At 30.8% G+C, this 19,398-nt stretch overlaps 1 long non-coding RNA gene across 1 annotated transcript; it reads left to right on the forward strand.

Annotated features, from left to right (window-relative positions):
- The first annotated feature begins 1,457 nt into the window (after positions 1–1,457).
- Positions 1,458–11,958, forward strand: LOC143049198 (uncharacterized). The gene is made up of 2 exons (XR_012970116.1): positions 1,458–1,689; positions 11,765–11,958. It is a non-coding gene; the product is annotated as an uncharacterized LOC143049198 (long non-coding RNA).
- Positions 11,959–19,398: the final 7,440 nt, after the last annotated feature.

The following is a 19,398-nucleotide window of genomic DNA, read 5'->3' on the forward strand; positions in this document are numbered from 1 at the left end:
GAACTATACTATCATTTTAATACCATCTCATGAAATGCAATCCATTATTAGAAATACTAAATTTCAAAGTTTACTTATTTTATAACCGTTACAGTATTTTAAAAAAATATGGTGAAAAGATCATTTGTTTTATTGATTTGACAACAATGACAGCATCTGTATAACAATGAAAAGATTCAAACAATGTTTGTATACGTATAAAATTGTTCTGAAATGTAACGTACCCTTCATTCAAATAAAAGAGGGACGAAAGATACCAAAGGGACAGTCAAACTCATAAATCAAATAAATGATTTCAGAATTATCGTTAGCAGTTACAGTAAAAGTTCTCATAAGAGGCATGTAATTCCAAAGCAAATATGAGCCTGTGCTTTAGAAAAGAGTTAAGACAGTAATGCTTGTATAAAAATGTTAATAATTCTCGCTTTTCGTTTTATAAATATTTCTTCTGCTTAAATTCTAAGTGCTTTCAACGGAAAGAAAAAGTACTTCAACACACCCTATAAGTATGAAATGGTCTGCGTCTATGTAATGTAGGAATTTACTGTGGATCAATCGAAGCGGTAGCACCTATTTATGATGTGTATGTATAAAAAGAATACAGATTACTTCGGAACTCGAAGTGTGCTATTATCTAACTCATTTCTATGCGTATGAGTTAAGATTCACGAAGCCCGAATGCAATATGACGCTTGAAATCCATTGTTCTTGCAGACAATATGGCTGAGTCAAAGTTTTTCACTTTCCAACGGATACTTGCATGAACGTTTATCAAAAGCCTTTTTTATTTCATCAAATTGGTTAATCCTAAAAAAAGTTTAAATAACTTAATTTGAACAGCTGGATTGAAATCTCAGTTATATTCCTTATGCTACTTTCAATATTTTACTTTAAATGTGGAAATAATACCATATAATTAAATGAATTAGGACCTCATTAATAAGACTTACTTTGATATACTTTTCTGCACTTACATGGTTACAATTGGGTCTTTTCTTACATTTGACAATTAATATTTTTTTTTCATTTAGAACAAATGGAGATAAACGCCTTGTCACACAGAATAATTGTCTGGATGTTTTTTTTTAATCAAAGATACTGGAATCGCAGGCATAATCTTCCCTTAAAAGTTCATAGAATATGAACGTGTCTGACCAAATTGTCTAACCGTGTTGTTTTAAAAGGGTAATAAATAATTCACAGAAAACCTTTCTGTCAGCAAATATTTTAAGATCTTGACAACCAAATTAGGTTGACGAATGAACATTTTTTACCTGTTATTACGTCAAAAAATATAAACAATAAGTTCCAATTGATACTTTTTTTATGGTATAATCCACGCCTTTTTATCACCTTTACATCAAATGATCATTCGATTATCGCCAAAACAGATTAAGATGTTTGTATAAATATATGGATAAATTCCAATACATACTAAAAAGGGTATTAGACAACGATTGGAGTCAGAGATAATGAGATATTACAGATGTCAATTTTCATCGTTGCAGGTTTTGTTTTCCCTGACATTGATTTTTAGTTGTTCATTTAGCCTTGTTTTTAATACACAGTTTGACAATTTAAGAAATATGTCCGTACCAGAAATAAAGGCATTGGTACGGACATGGTATAGATATTACCAAATTTTAGAACAACGAGGACTTACAACGGAAATCGATAGGCGTCAAATGGGTAAGTCATACTAACCTATCTAATTTTTGTTCATATGCTTGTTCTTTAAGCCATTTTGTGCTTCATTGTTTCATATTTTATTGTTTTTAAAGTGTTTAAGATTATATTATAATGTTGACTATATACTATACCCCTATTTTTGACATTTTACCTATTGTGTTTATTTGTTTTATATACACACCGTTGTTAATAAAATGAAATTTAATGCGACTGTCATACAGGTGAGAGGTTTAGCTAGCTTCAAAACCAGTTTTAACCCACGATTTTCTACATAAGAAAATGCATGTTCCCAGCCAGGAATATGACAGTTGTTATCGATTCGTTTGATGTGTAAGAGCTTTTGATTTTGGCATTTGATAAGGAACTTTCCTTTTTTAGTTAAATATTTTTGTGATTTAACTTTCTTTTATTGACAAAAATATTGTCGTAAAAATACTTTTGAAAAAGGGTAAAATAAATTTTCTATTCACGCCAAAGTGTATGAACATGATGAAACTGCCTTTTATTTTGTTTCATATTCTATGGTTTTAGGTAGCATCTTTGATTCTAGAAATGTAGCGGTTTATAAAGCTTTATTAAAGATCCAAGTCTTCTAATTTAGAACACCAGAAGCGTGTTTCGTTTATATAAGACTCACCAAATATACTGAAAGAGGAATTCTTTATCAGCAAAAACAGATACAAAGTAAAAAAAGATTGCTAAAAATTTAAGCAAAATCGTGATAATATCATCAAAGTCATTTCATGTGTGCTTCTTTTGTATGTTTCGATGTTTATAAATCAATTCTGTATATAAGTGCCTGTCCCAAATCAGGAGCCTGTTTTTAATTTATGGTCATTTGTTCCTGTTTTACATATTTGTGTTTCGTTCTTTTTTTGTACATTAATTAGGCTGTTCGTTTCCTCGTTTGAATAGTTCTACATTAAATTTGGTAATTTTGGAACTTTTATAGCTAACAATGTGGTATGAGCGTTGCTCATTGTTGAGGGTCTTACGGTGACCTATAGTTGTTACTTTTTATGTCATTTTATCTCTTGTAAAGAGTTGTCTCATTGGCTATCATACCACATCTTCTTTTTATATATTCATCACTTTTTTGTTTCTATAAATGATACAACAGTATAAGTATTTTAGGCAAGGTTCAATTTATAAAAACACAGACATACAATGATGCACCATTATGACCGAAAAAAAATTATTGGAAGTCTTTGACGACGGCATGAATTTTTATCAAATATCTTCAGCCTCTCTGAAAACTAAGATCAGCATGATTGGGTAAAAATTTTCATTCATGAACTATTGTGGATCAATCTTTCACATTTACTACAGATCCTTTTGAATTTATGCACCCTGAAATTTATGACCGGTAACAAAAATGGAGTGTTCAGTATAACAAATACCTTTTTTGCCATTGTTAACAAACATAAAACCGCTGGGGTATTTTTTTGTCTTTGCTCCAGAAAGTGTTCTATACCACAAACAATTTGTGTTTAGAAAACTATAATTTTCAAAATTGACATTAAAAAGTAAATGTGGTAATATTGCAATTAAAAAAATATCTAACAGAGGATAAATATAGTTGATTGAAGCACGCCTGAAGCAAAACCGTACCTTATAGATGGCTATATAAAACTCAATCATGACTAAATGTGAAACTCTCTCTTTTTCAATTCGCATTATTTCATGTAACCAAGTGCATTATTATACGACGGAAACTACCAGCCCACTACATAGCTAGCAATTATTGTTCTTTTCATACTTCATACTGTCTTTAGCTTTACATTCTGATCAATTGATGTACGTCGTACGCGCGATTCCACGACAGAGTTTATGATCTATTCAGTCCCACTACTTAAAATCTTTCAATCCTTAATGAGTTGATTTAACATACATAAATAAAATACAAATATATAAAAACAGCAACGAACGAGCTTGTTCAATTTGATATATATCTTTTTGTGCTTCTTTGTTAAATATATTTTGCTTTTATTGTGATTAAGATTATAACACAATTTTGACTGCTGTACCCATATTTTTTACATTTTTACCTATTATGTCTGTTTGTTTTAGTCACGTATCGTTGTCAATATAATGACAGTTGATGCAACTGTCATACAAGTGAGAGGTTTAGCGTTAATTATCATCACCTTGATCGACTAAACGAGCAAGTGCCTTTGGTTTCAGCAATTATCATTTTCGACTACTTCTTCTTGACTTGACAAATTATTGTAGACACTTTGGAAGCATAATCTTATGGCGTATTTGTTGCAGTCAAATAAGTTATAGTTATGGGTTTCGGTTTTTGAATGATTTTCTTTTTATAGTAATTTCTTTATAATAATTGTTTGTTTAAGGACGATTGTTAAAGTTTTCGAGAAACACATGTCTTACTAGTTTCGGGTTCAAACTAGTTTGGAACAAATTTGAATGACAAAAAAAGGAATGTTAGAATTTTTACAGGGAACTTAAATAAATTAAGATACAACAAATTTGAAGTAACGATGTATATGTTATGATTGATAATATGTGGTATTCACTTGTATTAGCATGGACACATCTGATTTCTTTGGAGAACTTTTGACCTAATCTGGTAATAATTATTTTTTTACAAATCAAAATGATTTTTTTTCCAAATGGCTTCACAGTGGTCTTCTTAATTTATATAAAGATGAAAAAAAAAAAAAAAACAAGAAAGAATATAAGATGTGCGTAAATACGAGAACAACATTGACTGCTAGAATACACAAGTTATGAAAAAAATCTTTCAATGGGAAATCGCTCGAGTAAAGAACAGTTGAAACTAATACCAAAGATCATTCATGGATATCAAATTCTCGAAAAGAAAGAAAGCCAGTAGGATATATATCTAACATGCTTATGAGGTGGTGTTTATATAGTTTATTATATTGATTATCGCAATCTTATAATAGTGGTAAGTTAAATGACAAACAGTATGAATAAAACGTACAATGATACTCCGTAGAAAAAAAAACCCACATGCGTGAGACTTTCTTTTCCGTTTCTTATCTCTATTCTATTTGAAAAAAATCGATATATATATCGAAATGCTGTTTTTTTATATAAACTTGTTCACTGCTTAATGGCGTTCGAAAAAATCTGGATATTTTATTTTAACAGCTTTCGTCAAGTTCAACCTGCTTTATTTTTATAATGAATTGGTTTTCAAAGAATGAACTTAAACGACAAAAATATGAGAATGTACATGGGGAATGTGTTCAAGAGAAAACAACTCGACCAAAGGGCAAGCTCAAGTCCACCAATTGGTCTCTGACACAGCGATAAAATATTGTACCAGGAGGCGTGTTTCAGCTGGCTCCTAAAGATAAATGTGTACTTGTTCAGTTATAATGGACGTCGTACTAAACTCTGAAATATATAAAAAAAACTATAATTAAAACTCATACAAACCAAACAAAGGCCAGAGGCTCTTGATTTGTTACAGGCGCTAAAATGTGCAGTGTTAAACATGTTCTGTGAGATCTCAACCCTCTCATGTACCTCTAGTCAATGTAAAAAAACTTTAAAACTATAAAATGATTCGTTCTGATCATGTTATACATTACCGTAATTGTATCGAATTAAGTCGTAGAGCTTATTAAACTTTTATGTTTATGGATTTTTTGACGTTTTCAAAACGAAATTAACACTGTTCCATTTCAATCAATTGTACATTTCAATATACAAAGGCCATATTGGACTCATCCGATAGATAATTGGTTGAAGTTTCCAGTAATTTAACTGAAAGAAAATAATCCTTTCATTGATCACGTGGTATCTCTCACAAAATAACGTGACTTGCTAAAACACACGAAAAAGTGTACAGTTCAAGTGCATGACATTTAATGATCAAAATAAAACATACTTTTAGTGTAAAAGCATTCACGAAAGAATATTCACTGAATAATTATTGATTATCCGGCATGGTTTAGTACCCTGGCTAAGAATTTTCAAAAACAGAGAGAGGAAAGGGGGTGGTAGAAATATAGATTTATTCTTAACTCAACTTAAGCATGCATTTCAGTTGTGTAAATGAAACTGAAAGTAAAGTTAAGTAAAGTAAAGTTTCATTTAGAATTGGAAATTTTGTTTTTCACCCTAGCAGTGAGGTTTGAACACTAATCTTTCTGGCGTCATATTTTTCATGTTACCACTGAGCAAAGAACCCATAAAGTCATGAAGTTAAAGTATCTATGTCCACTTCTCTGTAAGAACACATTTTGGGAGAACATAATCCAACTTATTTCTCAAAGGAAGCTGGTATCGCACATTACTATATTTTTAAACCAATATTTGGGAAAGTAATTCAGTTAATGTTCCTATTTTTCATTGATATGTAACTATTTCTTCATTTAAGTGATATGGTGTCCAACATCCTAATAATCAAGCATTAAATAAACGAAGTTTTGTAACTGTTATTTTGACTCGGATAACAATTTTCAGGACAGTTTAGATATTTTCATCTCTTTTACCATAAAAACTGACAAACAAAACATGAATTTTTAGTGCGTTTAGAGTTTGCCTTAATGTTGATACTCTTTGAATCAGATATCTTATATGTGTACAGGTTTTGTTTACAGTTTTAATAGAATTCTAGTAGAAAAACACTCCTCAGCTATCAAAATAGTCAGATGTTTTTTGATATAATGTTAACTACTTATCCAAAAATGTGTCTTATCGGTTAAATTGACCGATTGAAACGTTAAAGGGTTAAGTTATTAAGTATATTCTTTGCTTTAAAATTTTGAAGTTTTGTACGCACCACAGTCATAAACAGTTATTTTAATTTGCTCTGATTGAATCCATTTGTTTATCTTATTCGTAATCTAACTTCTGTTTTGTAAAATCATAAATAACATAGACTTCATGGATAAGATCTATTCCATACAGGATTCTAAAGTAAAAAGACAACGATGTGTTCTCAGTGCACTATTTCAGGAATGCATCTCTTTTTGAAAGGAAACTAATTTATTAGATTTATGATAACTGAACCAAAATTCTGTGTTTGCAGCTGTATATAAATATTTTAATGAACTTTTTAAAATGCAAAAAATATTCACAAAACCATACCAGTATTTTCATCAATAAAAATACTTACTATGTTCTCGAATCAATCCATAACTGTATTTAAAAAAACCCATAAAATTGTAACCTGCATCTAATTTAAAAAGCAGAATATAACATACTTTATGTTATCATAAAATTATACGTCACAGGATCCAGTTTATGAGTATAAGACTTGGTTGTTAAAATGTTTAGGTATTTAAACAATTGCCTATGCTTTTAAAATCTGATGACAGCAGTAAAGGTATAGTTTATATGATCGTCTTAGCCAGAAGCTGCGAGGTCCAAAAAAATATGTCCTTGGTTTATCGCAATAATCAGTATTAAAAACAATCCAAAAGAACATTTTATCCTGATATCGTTAGATTTCAATAAAAAAAAGTGTTAATTAGAATGCAAATCATATCACAGATATATTAGTTAGTAAAAACATATTACAAATAGCTATGAAATGACTTTTTGAATTCATCTCATCGAGGTTTAATCGTTTTTGTTTTCATCGAATAGCTCTATTTATAGTATTTCTATGCTGCTATAAAATCATATAACATATAACATTTTGTATGAAAAACGGAATCATGCCAAGAGATGCACATAATCACCGGTTTCATAACCTTATGATACACCACAAAGAAGAATTCCTTTCTAAAGTTACATTTTAATGCCCAAACAAGGAAAGACGAGTTAAATCAAAGACATTTTAAGATTGTTTTATTTTTGATAATCCTACTCATGGCAACAATGTTGTCATAAAGAGTTTATTTGAATAAAATTGTTCATTTGCAGTACATTTGATTCCTGTCTATCATGTAAAACGAGGGCTTTTCGTTATGAATTTCTTTGTTATGGAATCATCAGGTGGTACATATGTTCTTACGAATCTCATTTTACCTATCTAATTACATTTTCGAGGATACTTTGATGTGTTTGAGCTTTTGATTTGGCCGTTTGATCAGGGACTTTCCGTTTAGAATTTCCTCAAAGGTCAGTAGTTTTGTGATTTAATTGTTGTAGGGATTAATTCTCTTAATCCCAAATAGCGATCAAAAGAAAAATTCCTTGGTAAGATATTGTACTCAGTTTAACTTCATTATCTGAAACCTTACACTTTATATTGTATTTATAGTCTGTCATAGATCAAATTTATTCGTTCGTCGTATGTATACTAGGCTTTGTAAATAGGTCTTTTGAGATAAGCCCACTTTTTAAGGGGAATCTTCATAGTTTGCCGTTTGATGTGAGCCAAGGCTCTATGTTGATTTTCTCCTTGGAAAATGGAATTTAGAATTAAATTGTAAGAAATGTCTATTCGAAATAACCTCAAAAATGTTGTACACTGTAAAAAAATCTACTTAGCGGGTTATGACGACTACAAAGAGGGACGAAAGATTCGAAAGGGACAGTCAAACTCATAAATCTAAAACAAAATGACAACGCCATGGCTAAAAATGAAAAAGACAAACAAACAACAGCACAAACGACACAACATAGAAAACTAAAGAATAAACAACACGAACCCCACCAAAAAACTAGGGGTGATCTCAGGTGCTTCGGAAGGGTAAGCAGATCATATTTTTCAAGCTCTTTCTTCACAGACAGAAAAGTTATTCCTTAAATTGAATTAAATGCTCTGAGATATTCATATTTTAAATTCAAACAAAGGTAAAACACACAATAACACGTTTCATTTAGTAACATATAACTGGGAGTATATAACTGAAAATGAATCTGATAGGCTTCTCAGTATCTTTATAAAGTCTTTCACTTTACGAGACTTCCCTAGATTTCAGGATTTTAGAAGAGTTTGATAAAAAATCTTTCGGAACAACTCCATATATAACCACATAATTCAAAACATGCACAAATACAATGAATTGATAAGAATTATCGTAAAGTTGATATATTTTGCATAAAAAATATCAATATGTGTGTGATTTATTTGATTATGAATGTTTTATAACAGGTTGTGAAATTCACGGTTACTAGGGAAGCTATCGGCGCCATTTTTCTATGATCCCGTTTACATTCGTTTCCATTTGTGATTTGAAGTTACAGATCACAAGTTCGATACACTTGACTTACTTATTACTTAGTCATTTTATTGTTATGGAAAGCTTTTGAAAAATAGCGAGTTCGAGTTTTACACATTTTCTGTTTCCGTATCATGTAATTTATTCACTGTGACCCGATGATGAAATCGGTCATAACTAGGTAGTGTGAAGTGCAGTCAATATACAATGTATATTGTCACAAAACGCGCGTCTGGCGTGAATACAATATTTACTCCTGATATCTATGATGAGTGTATGTCCTGCATATAGAAAGAACAGGATACGTTTAATAAAACTACGAAGATTAAATGATCAAATATATTGGATACAAATAAAATATGATATGATGATATCGATAATGAGAAAACATATGATTGAGAACATCACAAAAAAAGTGGGAACCGCCGGCTGACCAGCATAACAATCAACTGATAAATGAATATGTGTGTATACCTTCTTAGAACGACACTGAATATTATTTACGTCTCTGGTTTATTTTATTAAACCTATACATTATATACAGAATCCGAAATATGACGAACCTTTTAACGACATACTTAATATAAAGATTATAGCTACAAAAGACATGTATATGTATAAGACTCAACCGTGCGGATATATTAGACACCTTATCAAGCTAATCAGTTACATAAGAATGGATTTGCGCTTTGATTTGATGATTTTTATTAAAAAAAAATTCATTTCTGTTAAGGTAGATAGGGTGTCTTCCTCCATCTTGGATTTTGAAATACTAGAAAACAAGGTCTAGATCTTTGATGAAATGTGCAAATTTTTATAGTAGTAGGTAATTCATGTGTAAGAATTTTCATTATAATATAGAAAATGCCATGTTTGATCATATTTATGATTGTATTTTACAAAAATAAGAATTCTATGGTTTGATTCATTTTTTCCCAACAATGTCAAATAAGGGGAGGCAACTCAAATGCAAGGGCAGATAATCCAGATAGTGTTACTTTTACAATAGAATGTGTTAGGAATTTCCCCATTTTTACATGTAGCAAGAAAACGAGTCCGGTGACCCCATTTTTTCTTTTTCTTATCTGAAAGCATAATATTGAAGCTATCTTCTCATATTTTATCTCAAAATTCTATGGTATGGTTTGCGTTTTTTGGCGGAAAAATGAGTTTTCCATGCATAATCTATACAAAATCTTGACAATTTTGAACAACCTGTAGCGTGAAAATAAGTCCGGTGACCCATTCTTTTTTATTAATGTTTTTAAACAAGCAGGATATGAACTACATTTTGGCAAATTATTAAAAGATTCTATGGATTATAATTTAGACACCCCATCTACCTTAAAATCAAATTTAAGCATACACGTACATATTTATTTAGGGTTTACTTCAAATACTTAAAATTTGTAACATGTTTAAGGTATAAACTTACAAAATAAAAATGATTGATATCATTAATTATAATTTTGTTTGTTTTGTTTGTTTTTTGTTTTGTTTTTTAATATTGAACATATTTTATTAATAATCACCTGTTTTGTTGGGCTTGATTTTTGGTAAACATAGATAGTTATTTATGTAAGGTAATTTATTTTATGGCATATTTCTTAAGCAGTCATATTCAAATTCAAATTAGAATGTTAAAGATATACATTTTGTAGTTCCATGTTAATTCGCTGTTTTAGAATCTTATGCATTCTGAGTAATGTTTTCAAAAGTGTACACAAAAGCGTCATGATTCGTAATGAATGGTTTGCAGCATGCCTATCATTTAAATTCAACCAATGGCGTGACGTTATTTTCAATTTGGGGTACGAATAAAGGCAACAGTAGTATACCGCTGTTCAAAACTCATAAATCCATGGACAAAAAACAAATTCGGGGTAACAAACTAAAACTGAGGGAAACGCATTAAATAACAAATATAACATCAAAACCAAATACATGAATTTGGGATAGATAAGTATCGTGACACGTCTTAAAGTAATGTGAATTCACATTAAAAAAAAGAGAAAACAAACGACACAACGGAAACACAACGTTAAAATGTAACACACACAGAAACGAACTATAATATGACAATGGCCATATTCCTGACTAGGTACAAGAATTTTTAAAGGAAAAAATGGTGGGTTGAACCTGGTTTTGTGGCATGCCAAACCTCCCTTTTTGTGGCTATGTGAAATATAACATTAAAATGACAACACAACATTACAGGACAACAATATAGATAAATAGGAGAACACAATTGACAAAGAAACACACGAACAATAAAATTACTCATAGTTCTTTAGATTCTGAAACGGCCTATAAAGGATAAGTGGTTTTTGTGATATTCCTTTATTGTAAAATACAGTCTAAACGAATAAGAATAAAATAAATTGATCTATGTGTAGTTTTTAATAATCAGAAGCAATTATTAGCATCCCTAAAAAACAAAAACCTGCCCACTTATTTTAGGTCACTAAATAATATATATTAACATGGAATAGTGCGAAGTTTTGACTTTTTTCCGGGTCACATTTGTCCCAGTATATGTTTCACTTCTTTGACGCCATATAAATATTAGTGTTATCAAAACGACAACATTTTTCATTTAAAAAGATGTAAGAAAAACCAACAGAAATGCGTATATGTTCGTTGAGCTTTTCTTCATTATGTACGTACATTCAGAGACCATTCCAAAAAATAGAAATATCGAAAAATAGCTGACTATACGTTCACGTTTTGCCCACTGTGGACGGCTGCATGGTGAACTTATATCCATTTTATTTGGACTCAGGTAGATGTTTGTCACTGATATTCTGCCTTTTCATGAAATTGATTAAGAAAGATATTTGAACGATTTGTACAAAATGAGTCTTATAGCAGATATCTCCATTGTAATAAGACAGCAAGTAATTAACTGAAGCAAATCTTGTATGACAACAGAAGGAATATTTTGATATGCTTTATGTTTTCAGAACAGCTGTTAAGAATGGTTGCACCAATGATGAGAACAAGATCGTTAAAACGAACCACATCAACACATCTACGATTACCACACTTATCTTCAACGACCAAAGACGGAATAAATGGACTGTGATCACAAATAACTGTTTCGAAAATGTTTCTGTGATTGATTATAAATAAATATTTTTGTATTGTTGATTTTTTTTTATATCATGAAGTTTGTGGCTTCTTTATTTTAACTTTTTATCACCAGCAAACGTCTCATCAAAGATCACTAAAAAAATAGTTTCCTATATATTTATGTCACTTTTTGTGAGTGAATACCTTCGATGATATTTTCAGATGTACTTGATCTGTACACAGACTCTTTAGTTTTAAGCTTTTTTCTATGAAGTTCAGAGCCACGAACCCAAATAAAGGAGGGGTTAAAGATACCAAAGAGACAGTCAAACTCATAAGTCGAAAATAAACTAACAACGAAATGGCTAAAAAATGAAAAGACAACAGACAAATAATAGTACAGAAGACACAACATAGAAAACTTAGGACTAAGTAACACGAACCCCACCAAAAAACTTAGTGTGATCTCAGGTGCTCCGGAAGGGTAAGCAGATCCTGCTCCACATGTGGCACCCGTTATGTTGCTTATTTTATTACAAATCCGGAAAATGGTATAATTCGGTAGATCACATTATGAGCCTATTATGTTTGTGGAATTTGTAGATTCATTGAATCTCATATTAATACAACTGGGATCACACTTGAGTTCAACAATGTAAAATTGGAAAATGCCGTAAAAATGTTGTGTTCTTTCCTCAGCGTGATTTTTGCCCATGATTCTATAGAAGCGAGGTTATATCACATGCACGGTGTCCAACGACTTACTTATATTATTTACGCTTTGATAAGATAGTTTATGATTTCAGTGAAGGTTTCATATAAGGGTGTATCACAATGTATTTATATATGTTTCAACAATGAATTCTATAAGTATTAATTTCAAACTAGTGATATATATATCATATGTCAAATTTGACAAAGAGATAAGCATGAAGGAAGACAGACATGTAAAGATGAAATTTAAAATGGTAAAATTTAGGTTACATGCATCACTTTTACTTATGTTTCTGTCCCTTTGCAACACATGGCACATTCTATTCACAAACCAAACGTCTTTACACCCCATAAAATAAAAACCTCCGAAGCAATTATTCAAAAATTCGGCCCGAGATTATTCATTGTTCTCCTTGTATCTACATTTGAAAGTATTTATTACTAAACTACTAGCTAACGATGCAATTAATTGGATTAACATCATTTTAAAAATTACTGTACAATAATAGATTCTGTACTAATACTAATATGTATGCTAGACTCCAATCGATGTCTGGGTTCTAATCGATATCCGTTCCTCAAATCGATGTCTAAATCTGATGTCATCATTATAGTCTATACCATAATAGGTTTAATCAAAGGTCAATTGTATGTTCCTCTTTAATGACCTGACAACATTATCGTAACTATATCCCTTCTTAAAAAGTGTTTAAAGGTTTTGTTAGCTTTTCATGTGAATACTGATATTTGTGTGCTTTGTAAAGAATATTACCATAAAAGATTGGATGTCAAATACCTGAACGTATAATATGTCTGCATGTTGAGTTATATTTGCGAATGATGTCCTTCTAACGATGATAAAATTAAGTAAATGTTTAGACTAGTTTGTAATATCGAAAACCCTGGTGTAATAATATTTAAGTAATACATAAATTTCTCTCGCTAAAATTTAATACTTTGTTACATACACGAGTGAGTCGTACAAGTTGAGATATATATACATTATAACATGGTGAAAAGAGAACGTCACCATCTAGAAATGGATAATCAACGATAGGAAATGAAAAATCATCTCTTTTATCATACATTTGTGTATTAAGCTTCCCGTTAACTGGTTAATGATATAGGTATCAAGATCGAGAAAAGGACAGTGGTCATTGTTAGTATTAGCTTTATTTAAAGTAAATTCAACAGGATAAATTTCTTTAGTATACATAATTAAATCGTCATTGTTGAGAGCCAATATATCATACATGTTATCATAAAATAATACGTCACAGGGTCATATATATGAATATATAGACTTGGTTGTTTACATATTACAAAAATTGCTTTTTCTTTTAAAATCAGATGATAGCAGTAAGAGAATAACTTGAATGATCGTCGTAGTCAGCAGCAGCAAAGTCAGTCCAGATGATGTCCTTTTGGTTAATCACTATAATCAGTATTAAATACAATTCAACTGAACATTTTATCCTGTTTTTGTTAGATTTCAATAAAAGAAAGTGTAAATGAGACTGCAAAATATATCACTAATATATAAGTAAGTTAAAACATATTACAAATACAAAAAAAATATAGCTATGAAATGACTTTCTGTATATTAACTTTATCGAAGTTAAATCGTTTTTGTTTAATCGAATAACTCTATTTGTAGTATTTTTTGGCTGCTGTAAAATCGTTTAACATATAACATTTTGTATGAAGAACGGAATCATGCCAAGAGATACACATAATCAAAGGTTTCATAACTTTGTGATACACCACAAAGAAAAATTCTTTTTCTATGTTACATTTTAATACCCTAGCAGGTAAAGACGAGTTAAATCAAAGACGTATTTTGAATGTTTTATTTTAAATAATCTTACTCATGATAACAATGTTGTCATAAAGAGTTTATTTGAATAAAATCGTGAATTTCCGAACATTTGATTCCTGTCTATCATGTAAAACGAGGGATTTTTGTTATGAGTTTCTTTGTTATGGCATCATCAGGTGGTACATATATACTTATGGTGAAATCATTAACACAATAACGGTTTTAGTGTGATTTAGTAGTATATAAAGTTGGTATGTTCTTGCAAATCTCATTTTACCTATCTTGTTACATTTTCTATTTTCTAGTTCATTTAGGGATTAATCCTCTTAATTCCGATTTGCGTTTTAAAAATAAATACTTGGTAAGATATCCTATTCAGTTGAACTTCATTATCTGAAACCTAATATTGTATTTATAGTGTGTCATAGATCAAATTAATTCGTTCGTCGTATGTATACTATGTAAATATGTCTTTTGAGTTATGCCATTTCGATTGATATTTTATAGTGTTTCTTTCTATATTGTAATGTTACACCAATACTTCAGGTTAGTGTGAAGGCGGGAGACTGTTAAAATGTTTAAACCAGCTGCATTTGTTTGCATCTGTCTTAAAGTCAGGAACTTGTTATTCGGTGGTTGTCGTTTGTAGATGTGGTTCATAAGTGTTTCTTGTTTCTCTTTTTTGATAACGGTTCGACCGTTGGGGTTTCTGTTAAATGGTTTTACACTACTTTTTGGGGGGCTCTTCGTAGCTCGATGTTTGATGTGAGCCAAGGCTCCATGTGGATTTTTTCCTTATAAATGGAATTTAGAATAAACTTAAAATTATAAGAAATGTCTGTAAAATTTTCTGTCTATTTAAAATAACCTCATAAATCTTGTGCACTCTAAATAATTTGCTAAGCGGGTTGTGAAGGCTGCAACTTATTCTTCAAGCTTCAAAATTTCTTTTGCAATCATTCCTGAAATTGATATGCTCTGAGATATCTATATTTCAAATTCAAACAAAGGTAAAACACACAATAACACGTTTCATTTAGTAACATATAACTGGGAATATATAACTGGAAATGAATCTGATAGGCTTTTCAGTATCAAATTTATAAAGTCTTGGACTTTATTAGACTTCCCGAGATAAAAGGACTTTGGAAGAGTTTGGTAGAAAATCTTTCGGAATTGCTCAATATGTAACCACATAATTCAAAGCATGCACACATACAATGGATTGAAAAGTTGATATATTTTGCATAGAAAATTATCAATGAGTGGGATTTATTTTATTATGAACGTTTTATAACGGGTTTTGAAATTCGCAGTTACTACGGAACAATCGGCGCTATTTTTTAATGATCCCGTTTACATTCTGTACCCTTATGTGATTTGAAGTGACAGATCACAAGTTCGATACACATGACTCACTTATTACTTACTTTTAATTACATTTCATTGATATGAAAAGTTATTGGAATAATGGCGAGTTGGAGTTTTACACATGTCTGTTACCGTATCATATTATTTATTCACTGTGACCTGATAATGAAATCGGTTATAATAAGGTAGTGTCAAGTGCAGTCAATATACAATGTATATTTTCACGAAACGCGCGTCTGGCGTAAATTCAAAATGTAATCCTGGTATCAATGATACGTTTATTTCCTGCATATAGAAAGAACAGTATAAGTTTATAAAACTACGATGATTAAATGATCAAATATATTGGATACAAATAAAATATGATATGATGATATCGATTATGAGAAAAAATATGATAGCGAACATCACAAAAAAAGTAGGACGGCTGGCTGACCAGCATAACAATCAACTTGTAAATGCATATTTGTGTATCCCTTCTTAGAACGGCACTGAATATTATTTACGTCTCTGGTTTATTTTATTAAACCTATACATTATATACATAATCCGAAATATGACGAAGCTTTTAACGACATACTTAATATAAAGATTATAGCTACAAAAGACATGTATATGTATAAGACTCAACCGTACGGATATATTAGACACCTTATCAAGCTAATCAGTTACCTAAGAACGGATTTGCGCTTTGATTTGATGATTTTTTATGTGAAAAAACTTCATTTCTGTTAAGATCAAATTTTAGCATAGACGTACATATTTATTTAGGGTTTACCTCAAATACTTAAAATTTGTAACATGTTTAAGGTATTAACTTACAAAATAAAAATGATTGATATCATTAATTATAGTTTTTTTTGTTTTTTTTTTAATATTGAACATATTTTATTAATAATCACCTGTTTTGTTGGTCTTGATTTTTGGTAAACATAGATAGTTATTTATGGAAGGTAATTTATTTTATGACAAATTTCTGGAGCAGTCATATTAAAATTCAAATTAGAATGTTAAAGATATACATTTTGTAGTTCAATGTTAATTCGCTGTTTTAGAATCTTATGCATTCTGAGTTATGTTTTCAAAAGTGTACACAAAAGCGCCATGATTGGTAATGACTGGTTTGCAGCATGCCTATCATTTCAATTTTGGGTACGAACAATAAAAGTACTCATAGTTTTTTAGATTCTAAAACGGCCTATAAAGGATAAGCGGTTATTGTGATATTCCTTTATTGTAAAATACAGTCTAAAGGAATTAGAATAAAATAAATTGATCTATGTGTATATTTTTTTATAATCAGAAGCAATTATTAGCATCCCTAAAAAAAAACCAAAAACCTGCCCACTTATTATAGGCCACTAAATAATATATATTAACATGGAATAGTGCGAAGTTTTGACTTTTTCCCGGGTCACATTTGTCCCAGTATATGTTTCACTTCTATGACGCCATATAAATATTAGTGTTATCAAAACGACAACATTTTTCATTTAAAGAGATGTAAGAAAGACCAACAGAAATGCATTTAGGTTCCTTGACTTTTTCTTCATTATGTACGTACATTCAGAGAGCATAGCAAGAAATAGAAATATCGAAAAATAGCTGACTATACGTTCACGTTTTGCCCACTGTGGACGGCTGCATGTTGAACTTATATCCATTTTATTTGGACTCCGGTAGATATTTGTCACTGATATTCTGCATTTTCATGAAATTGATTAGGAAAAATATTTGAACGATTTGTACAAAATGAGTCTTATAGCAGATATCTCCATTGTAATAAGACAGCAAGTAATCAACTGAAGCAAAGTTTGTATTACAACAAAAGTTTTATTTTGATATGCCTTTGCATCGGAACTAAACACATTTATTATTGATAAACCAGTTGTTGGCATGACACGGGTTATGTTCTTTTCATATATGTTATGATGGTATTATACTAAATCCCTCACGGGGAGGATTGTGCCTGATATTCATATGATGAAGACATAATTTTTCAATCAGTTTAATTGAGGTTCGGAGCTGGTATGTCAGTTAACTGCTAGTAGTCTGATGTTATTTATGTATTATTGTCATTATGTTTATTTTCTTTGGTTACATTTTCTGACATGAGACTCGGACTTCTCTTTAACTGAATTTTAATGTGCGTATTGTTATGCGTTTACTTTTCTGCATTGGCTAGAGGATTAGGGGGAGGGTTTAGATCTCACAAACATGTTTAACCCCGCGGCATTTTTGCGCCTGTCCCAAGTCAGGAGCCGCTGGCCTTTGTTAGTCTTGTATTATTTTAACTTTTAGTTTCTTTTGTACAATTTGGAGTTTAGTATGGTGTTCATTATCACTGAACCAGTATATATTTGTTTAGGGGCCAGCTGAAGGACGCCTCCTGGTGCAAGAATTTCTCGTTGCATTTAAAACCTGTTGGTGACCTTTTGCTGTTGTCTTGCTCTATGGTCGGGTTGTTGTCTCTTTGGCACATTCCCCATTTCCATTCTCAATTTTATTTATGTTTTTACAACAGCTGTTAAGAATGTTTTACCAATGATGAGAACAAGATCGTTAAAACGAACCACATCAACACATCGACGATTACGACACATATCTTCAACGACCAAAGACGGAATAAATGGACTGTGATCACAAATAACTGTTTTGAAAATGTTTCTGTGATTGATTATAAATACATATTTCTGTATTGTTGATTTTTTTATATCATGAAGTTTGTGGCTTCTTTATTTTAACTTTTTATCACCAGCAAACGTCTCATCAAAGATCACTAACAAAATGATTTCCTATACATTTATGTCACTTTTTGTGAGTGAATACCTTCGATGATATTTTCAGATGTATTTAGATCTTTACGATGACCTATAGTTGTTAATGTCTTTGTCATTTTGGTCTCTTGTGGATAGTTTTCTCATTTGCAATCATACCATATCTTTTTTTTATCTTTAGTTTTAAGCTTTTGTTCTATGAAGTTCAGAGCAACGGATTGAATTTCGTAATCTCAGGTGCTCCGGAAGGATAAGAAGATCCTGCCCACATGTTTCCCCGTCATGTTGCATATGTTATTACAAATCCGGTATAAAGTAAAATCACAAAAATACTGAACTCAGAGGAAAATTCAATCGAAAAGTCCATAATCACATGGCAAAATCAAATGACAAAACACATAAAAAACGAATGGAAAAGAACTGTCATATTCCTGACTTGGTAAAGGCATTTTCAAATGTAGAAAATGGTGGATTGAACCTGGGTTTTAAGCGCTAAACCTCTCACTTGTGCGACAGTAATGGTCTTATTCGGTACATCACATTATGAGCCTATTAGATTTGTGGAATTGGTAGTTTCATTCAATCTAATATTAATACAACTGGAATCACACTTGAGTTCAACAATGTTAAATTGGAAAATGCAGTAGATAATGTTGTGTTCTTTCCTCAGCGTGAATTTAGCCCATGCTTCTGTAAATAAGGGCAGTAGTATACCGCTGTTCAAAACTCCCAAATCTATGGACAAAAAACAAAATTGGGGCAACCAACTAAATCTGAGGGAAACGCATTAAATATAAGAGGAGAACAACGACACAACATTAAAATGTAACACACACAGCAACGG

Source organism: Mytilus galloprovincialis, chromosome 10 (assembly GCF_965363235.1).
Source record: "Mytilus galloprovincialis chromosome 10, xbMytGall1.hap1.1, whole genome shotgun sequence".
Lineage (NCBI taxonomy): Eukaryota > Metazoa > Mollusca > Bivalvia > Mytilida > Mytilidae > Mytilus > Mytilus galloprovincialis.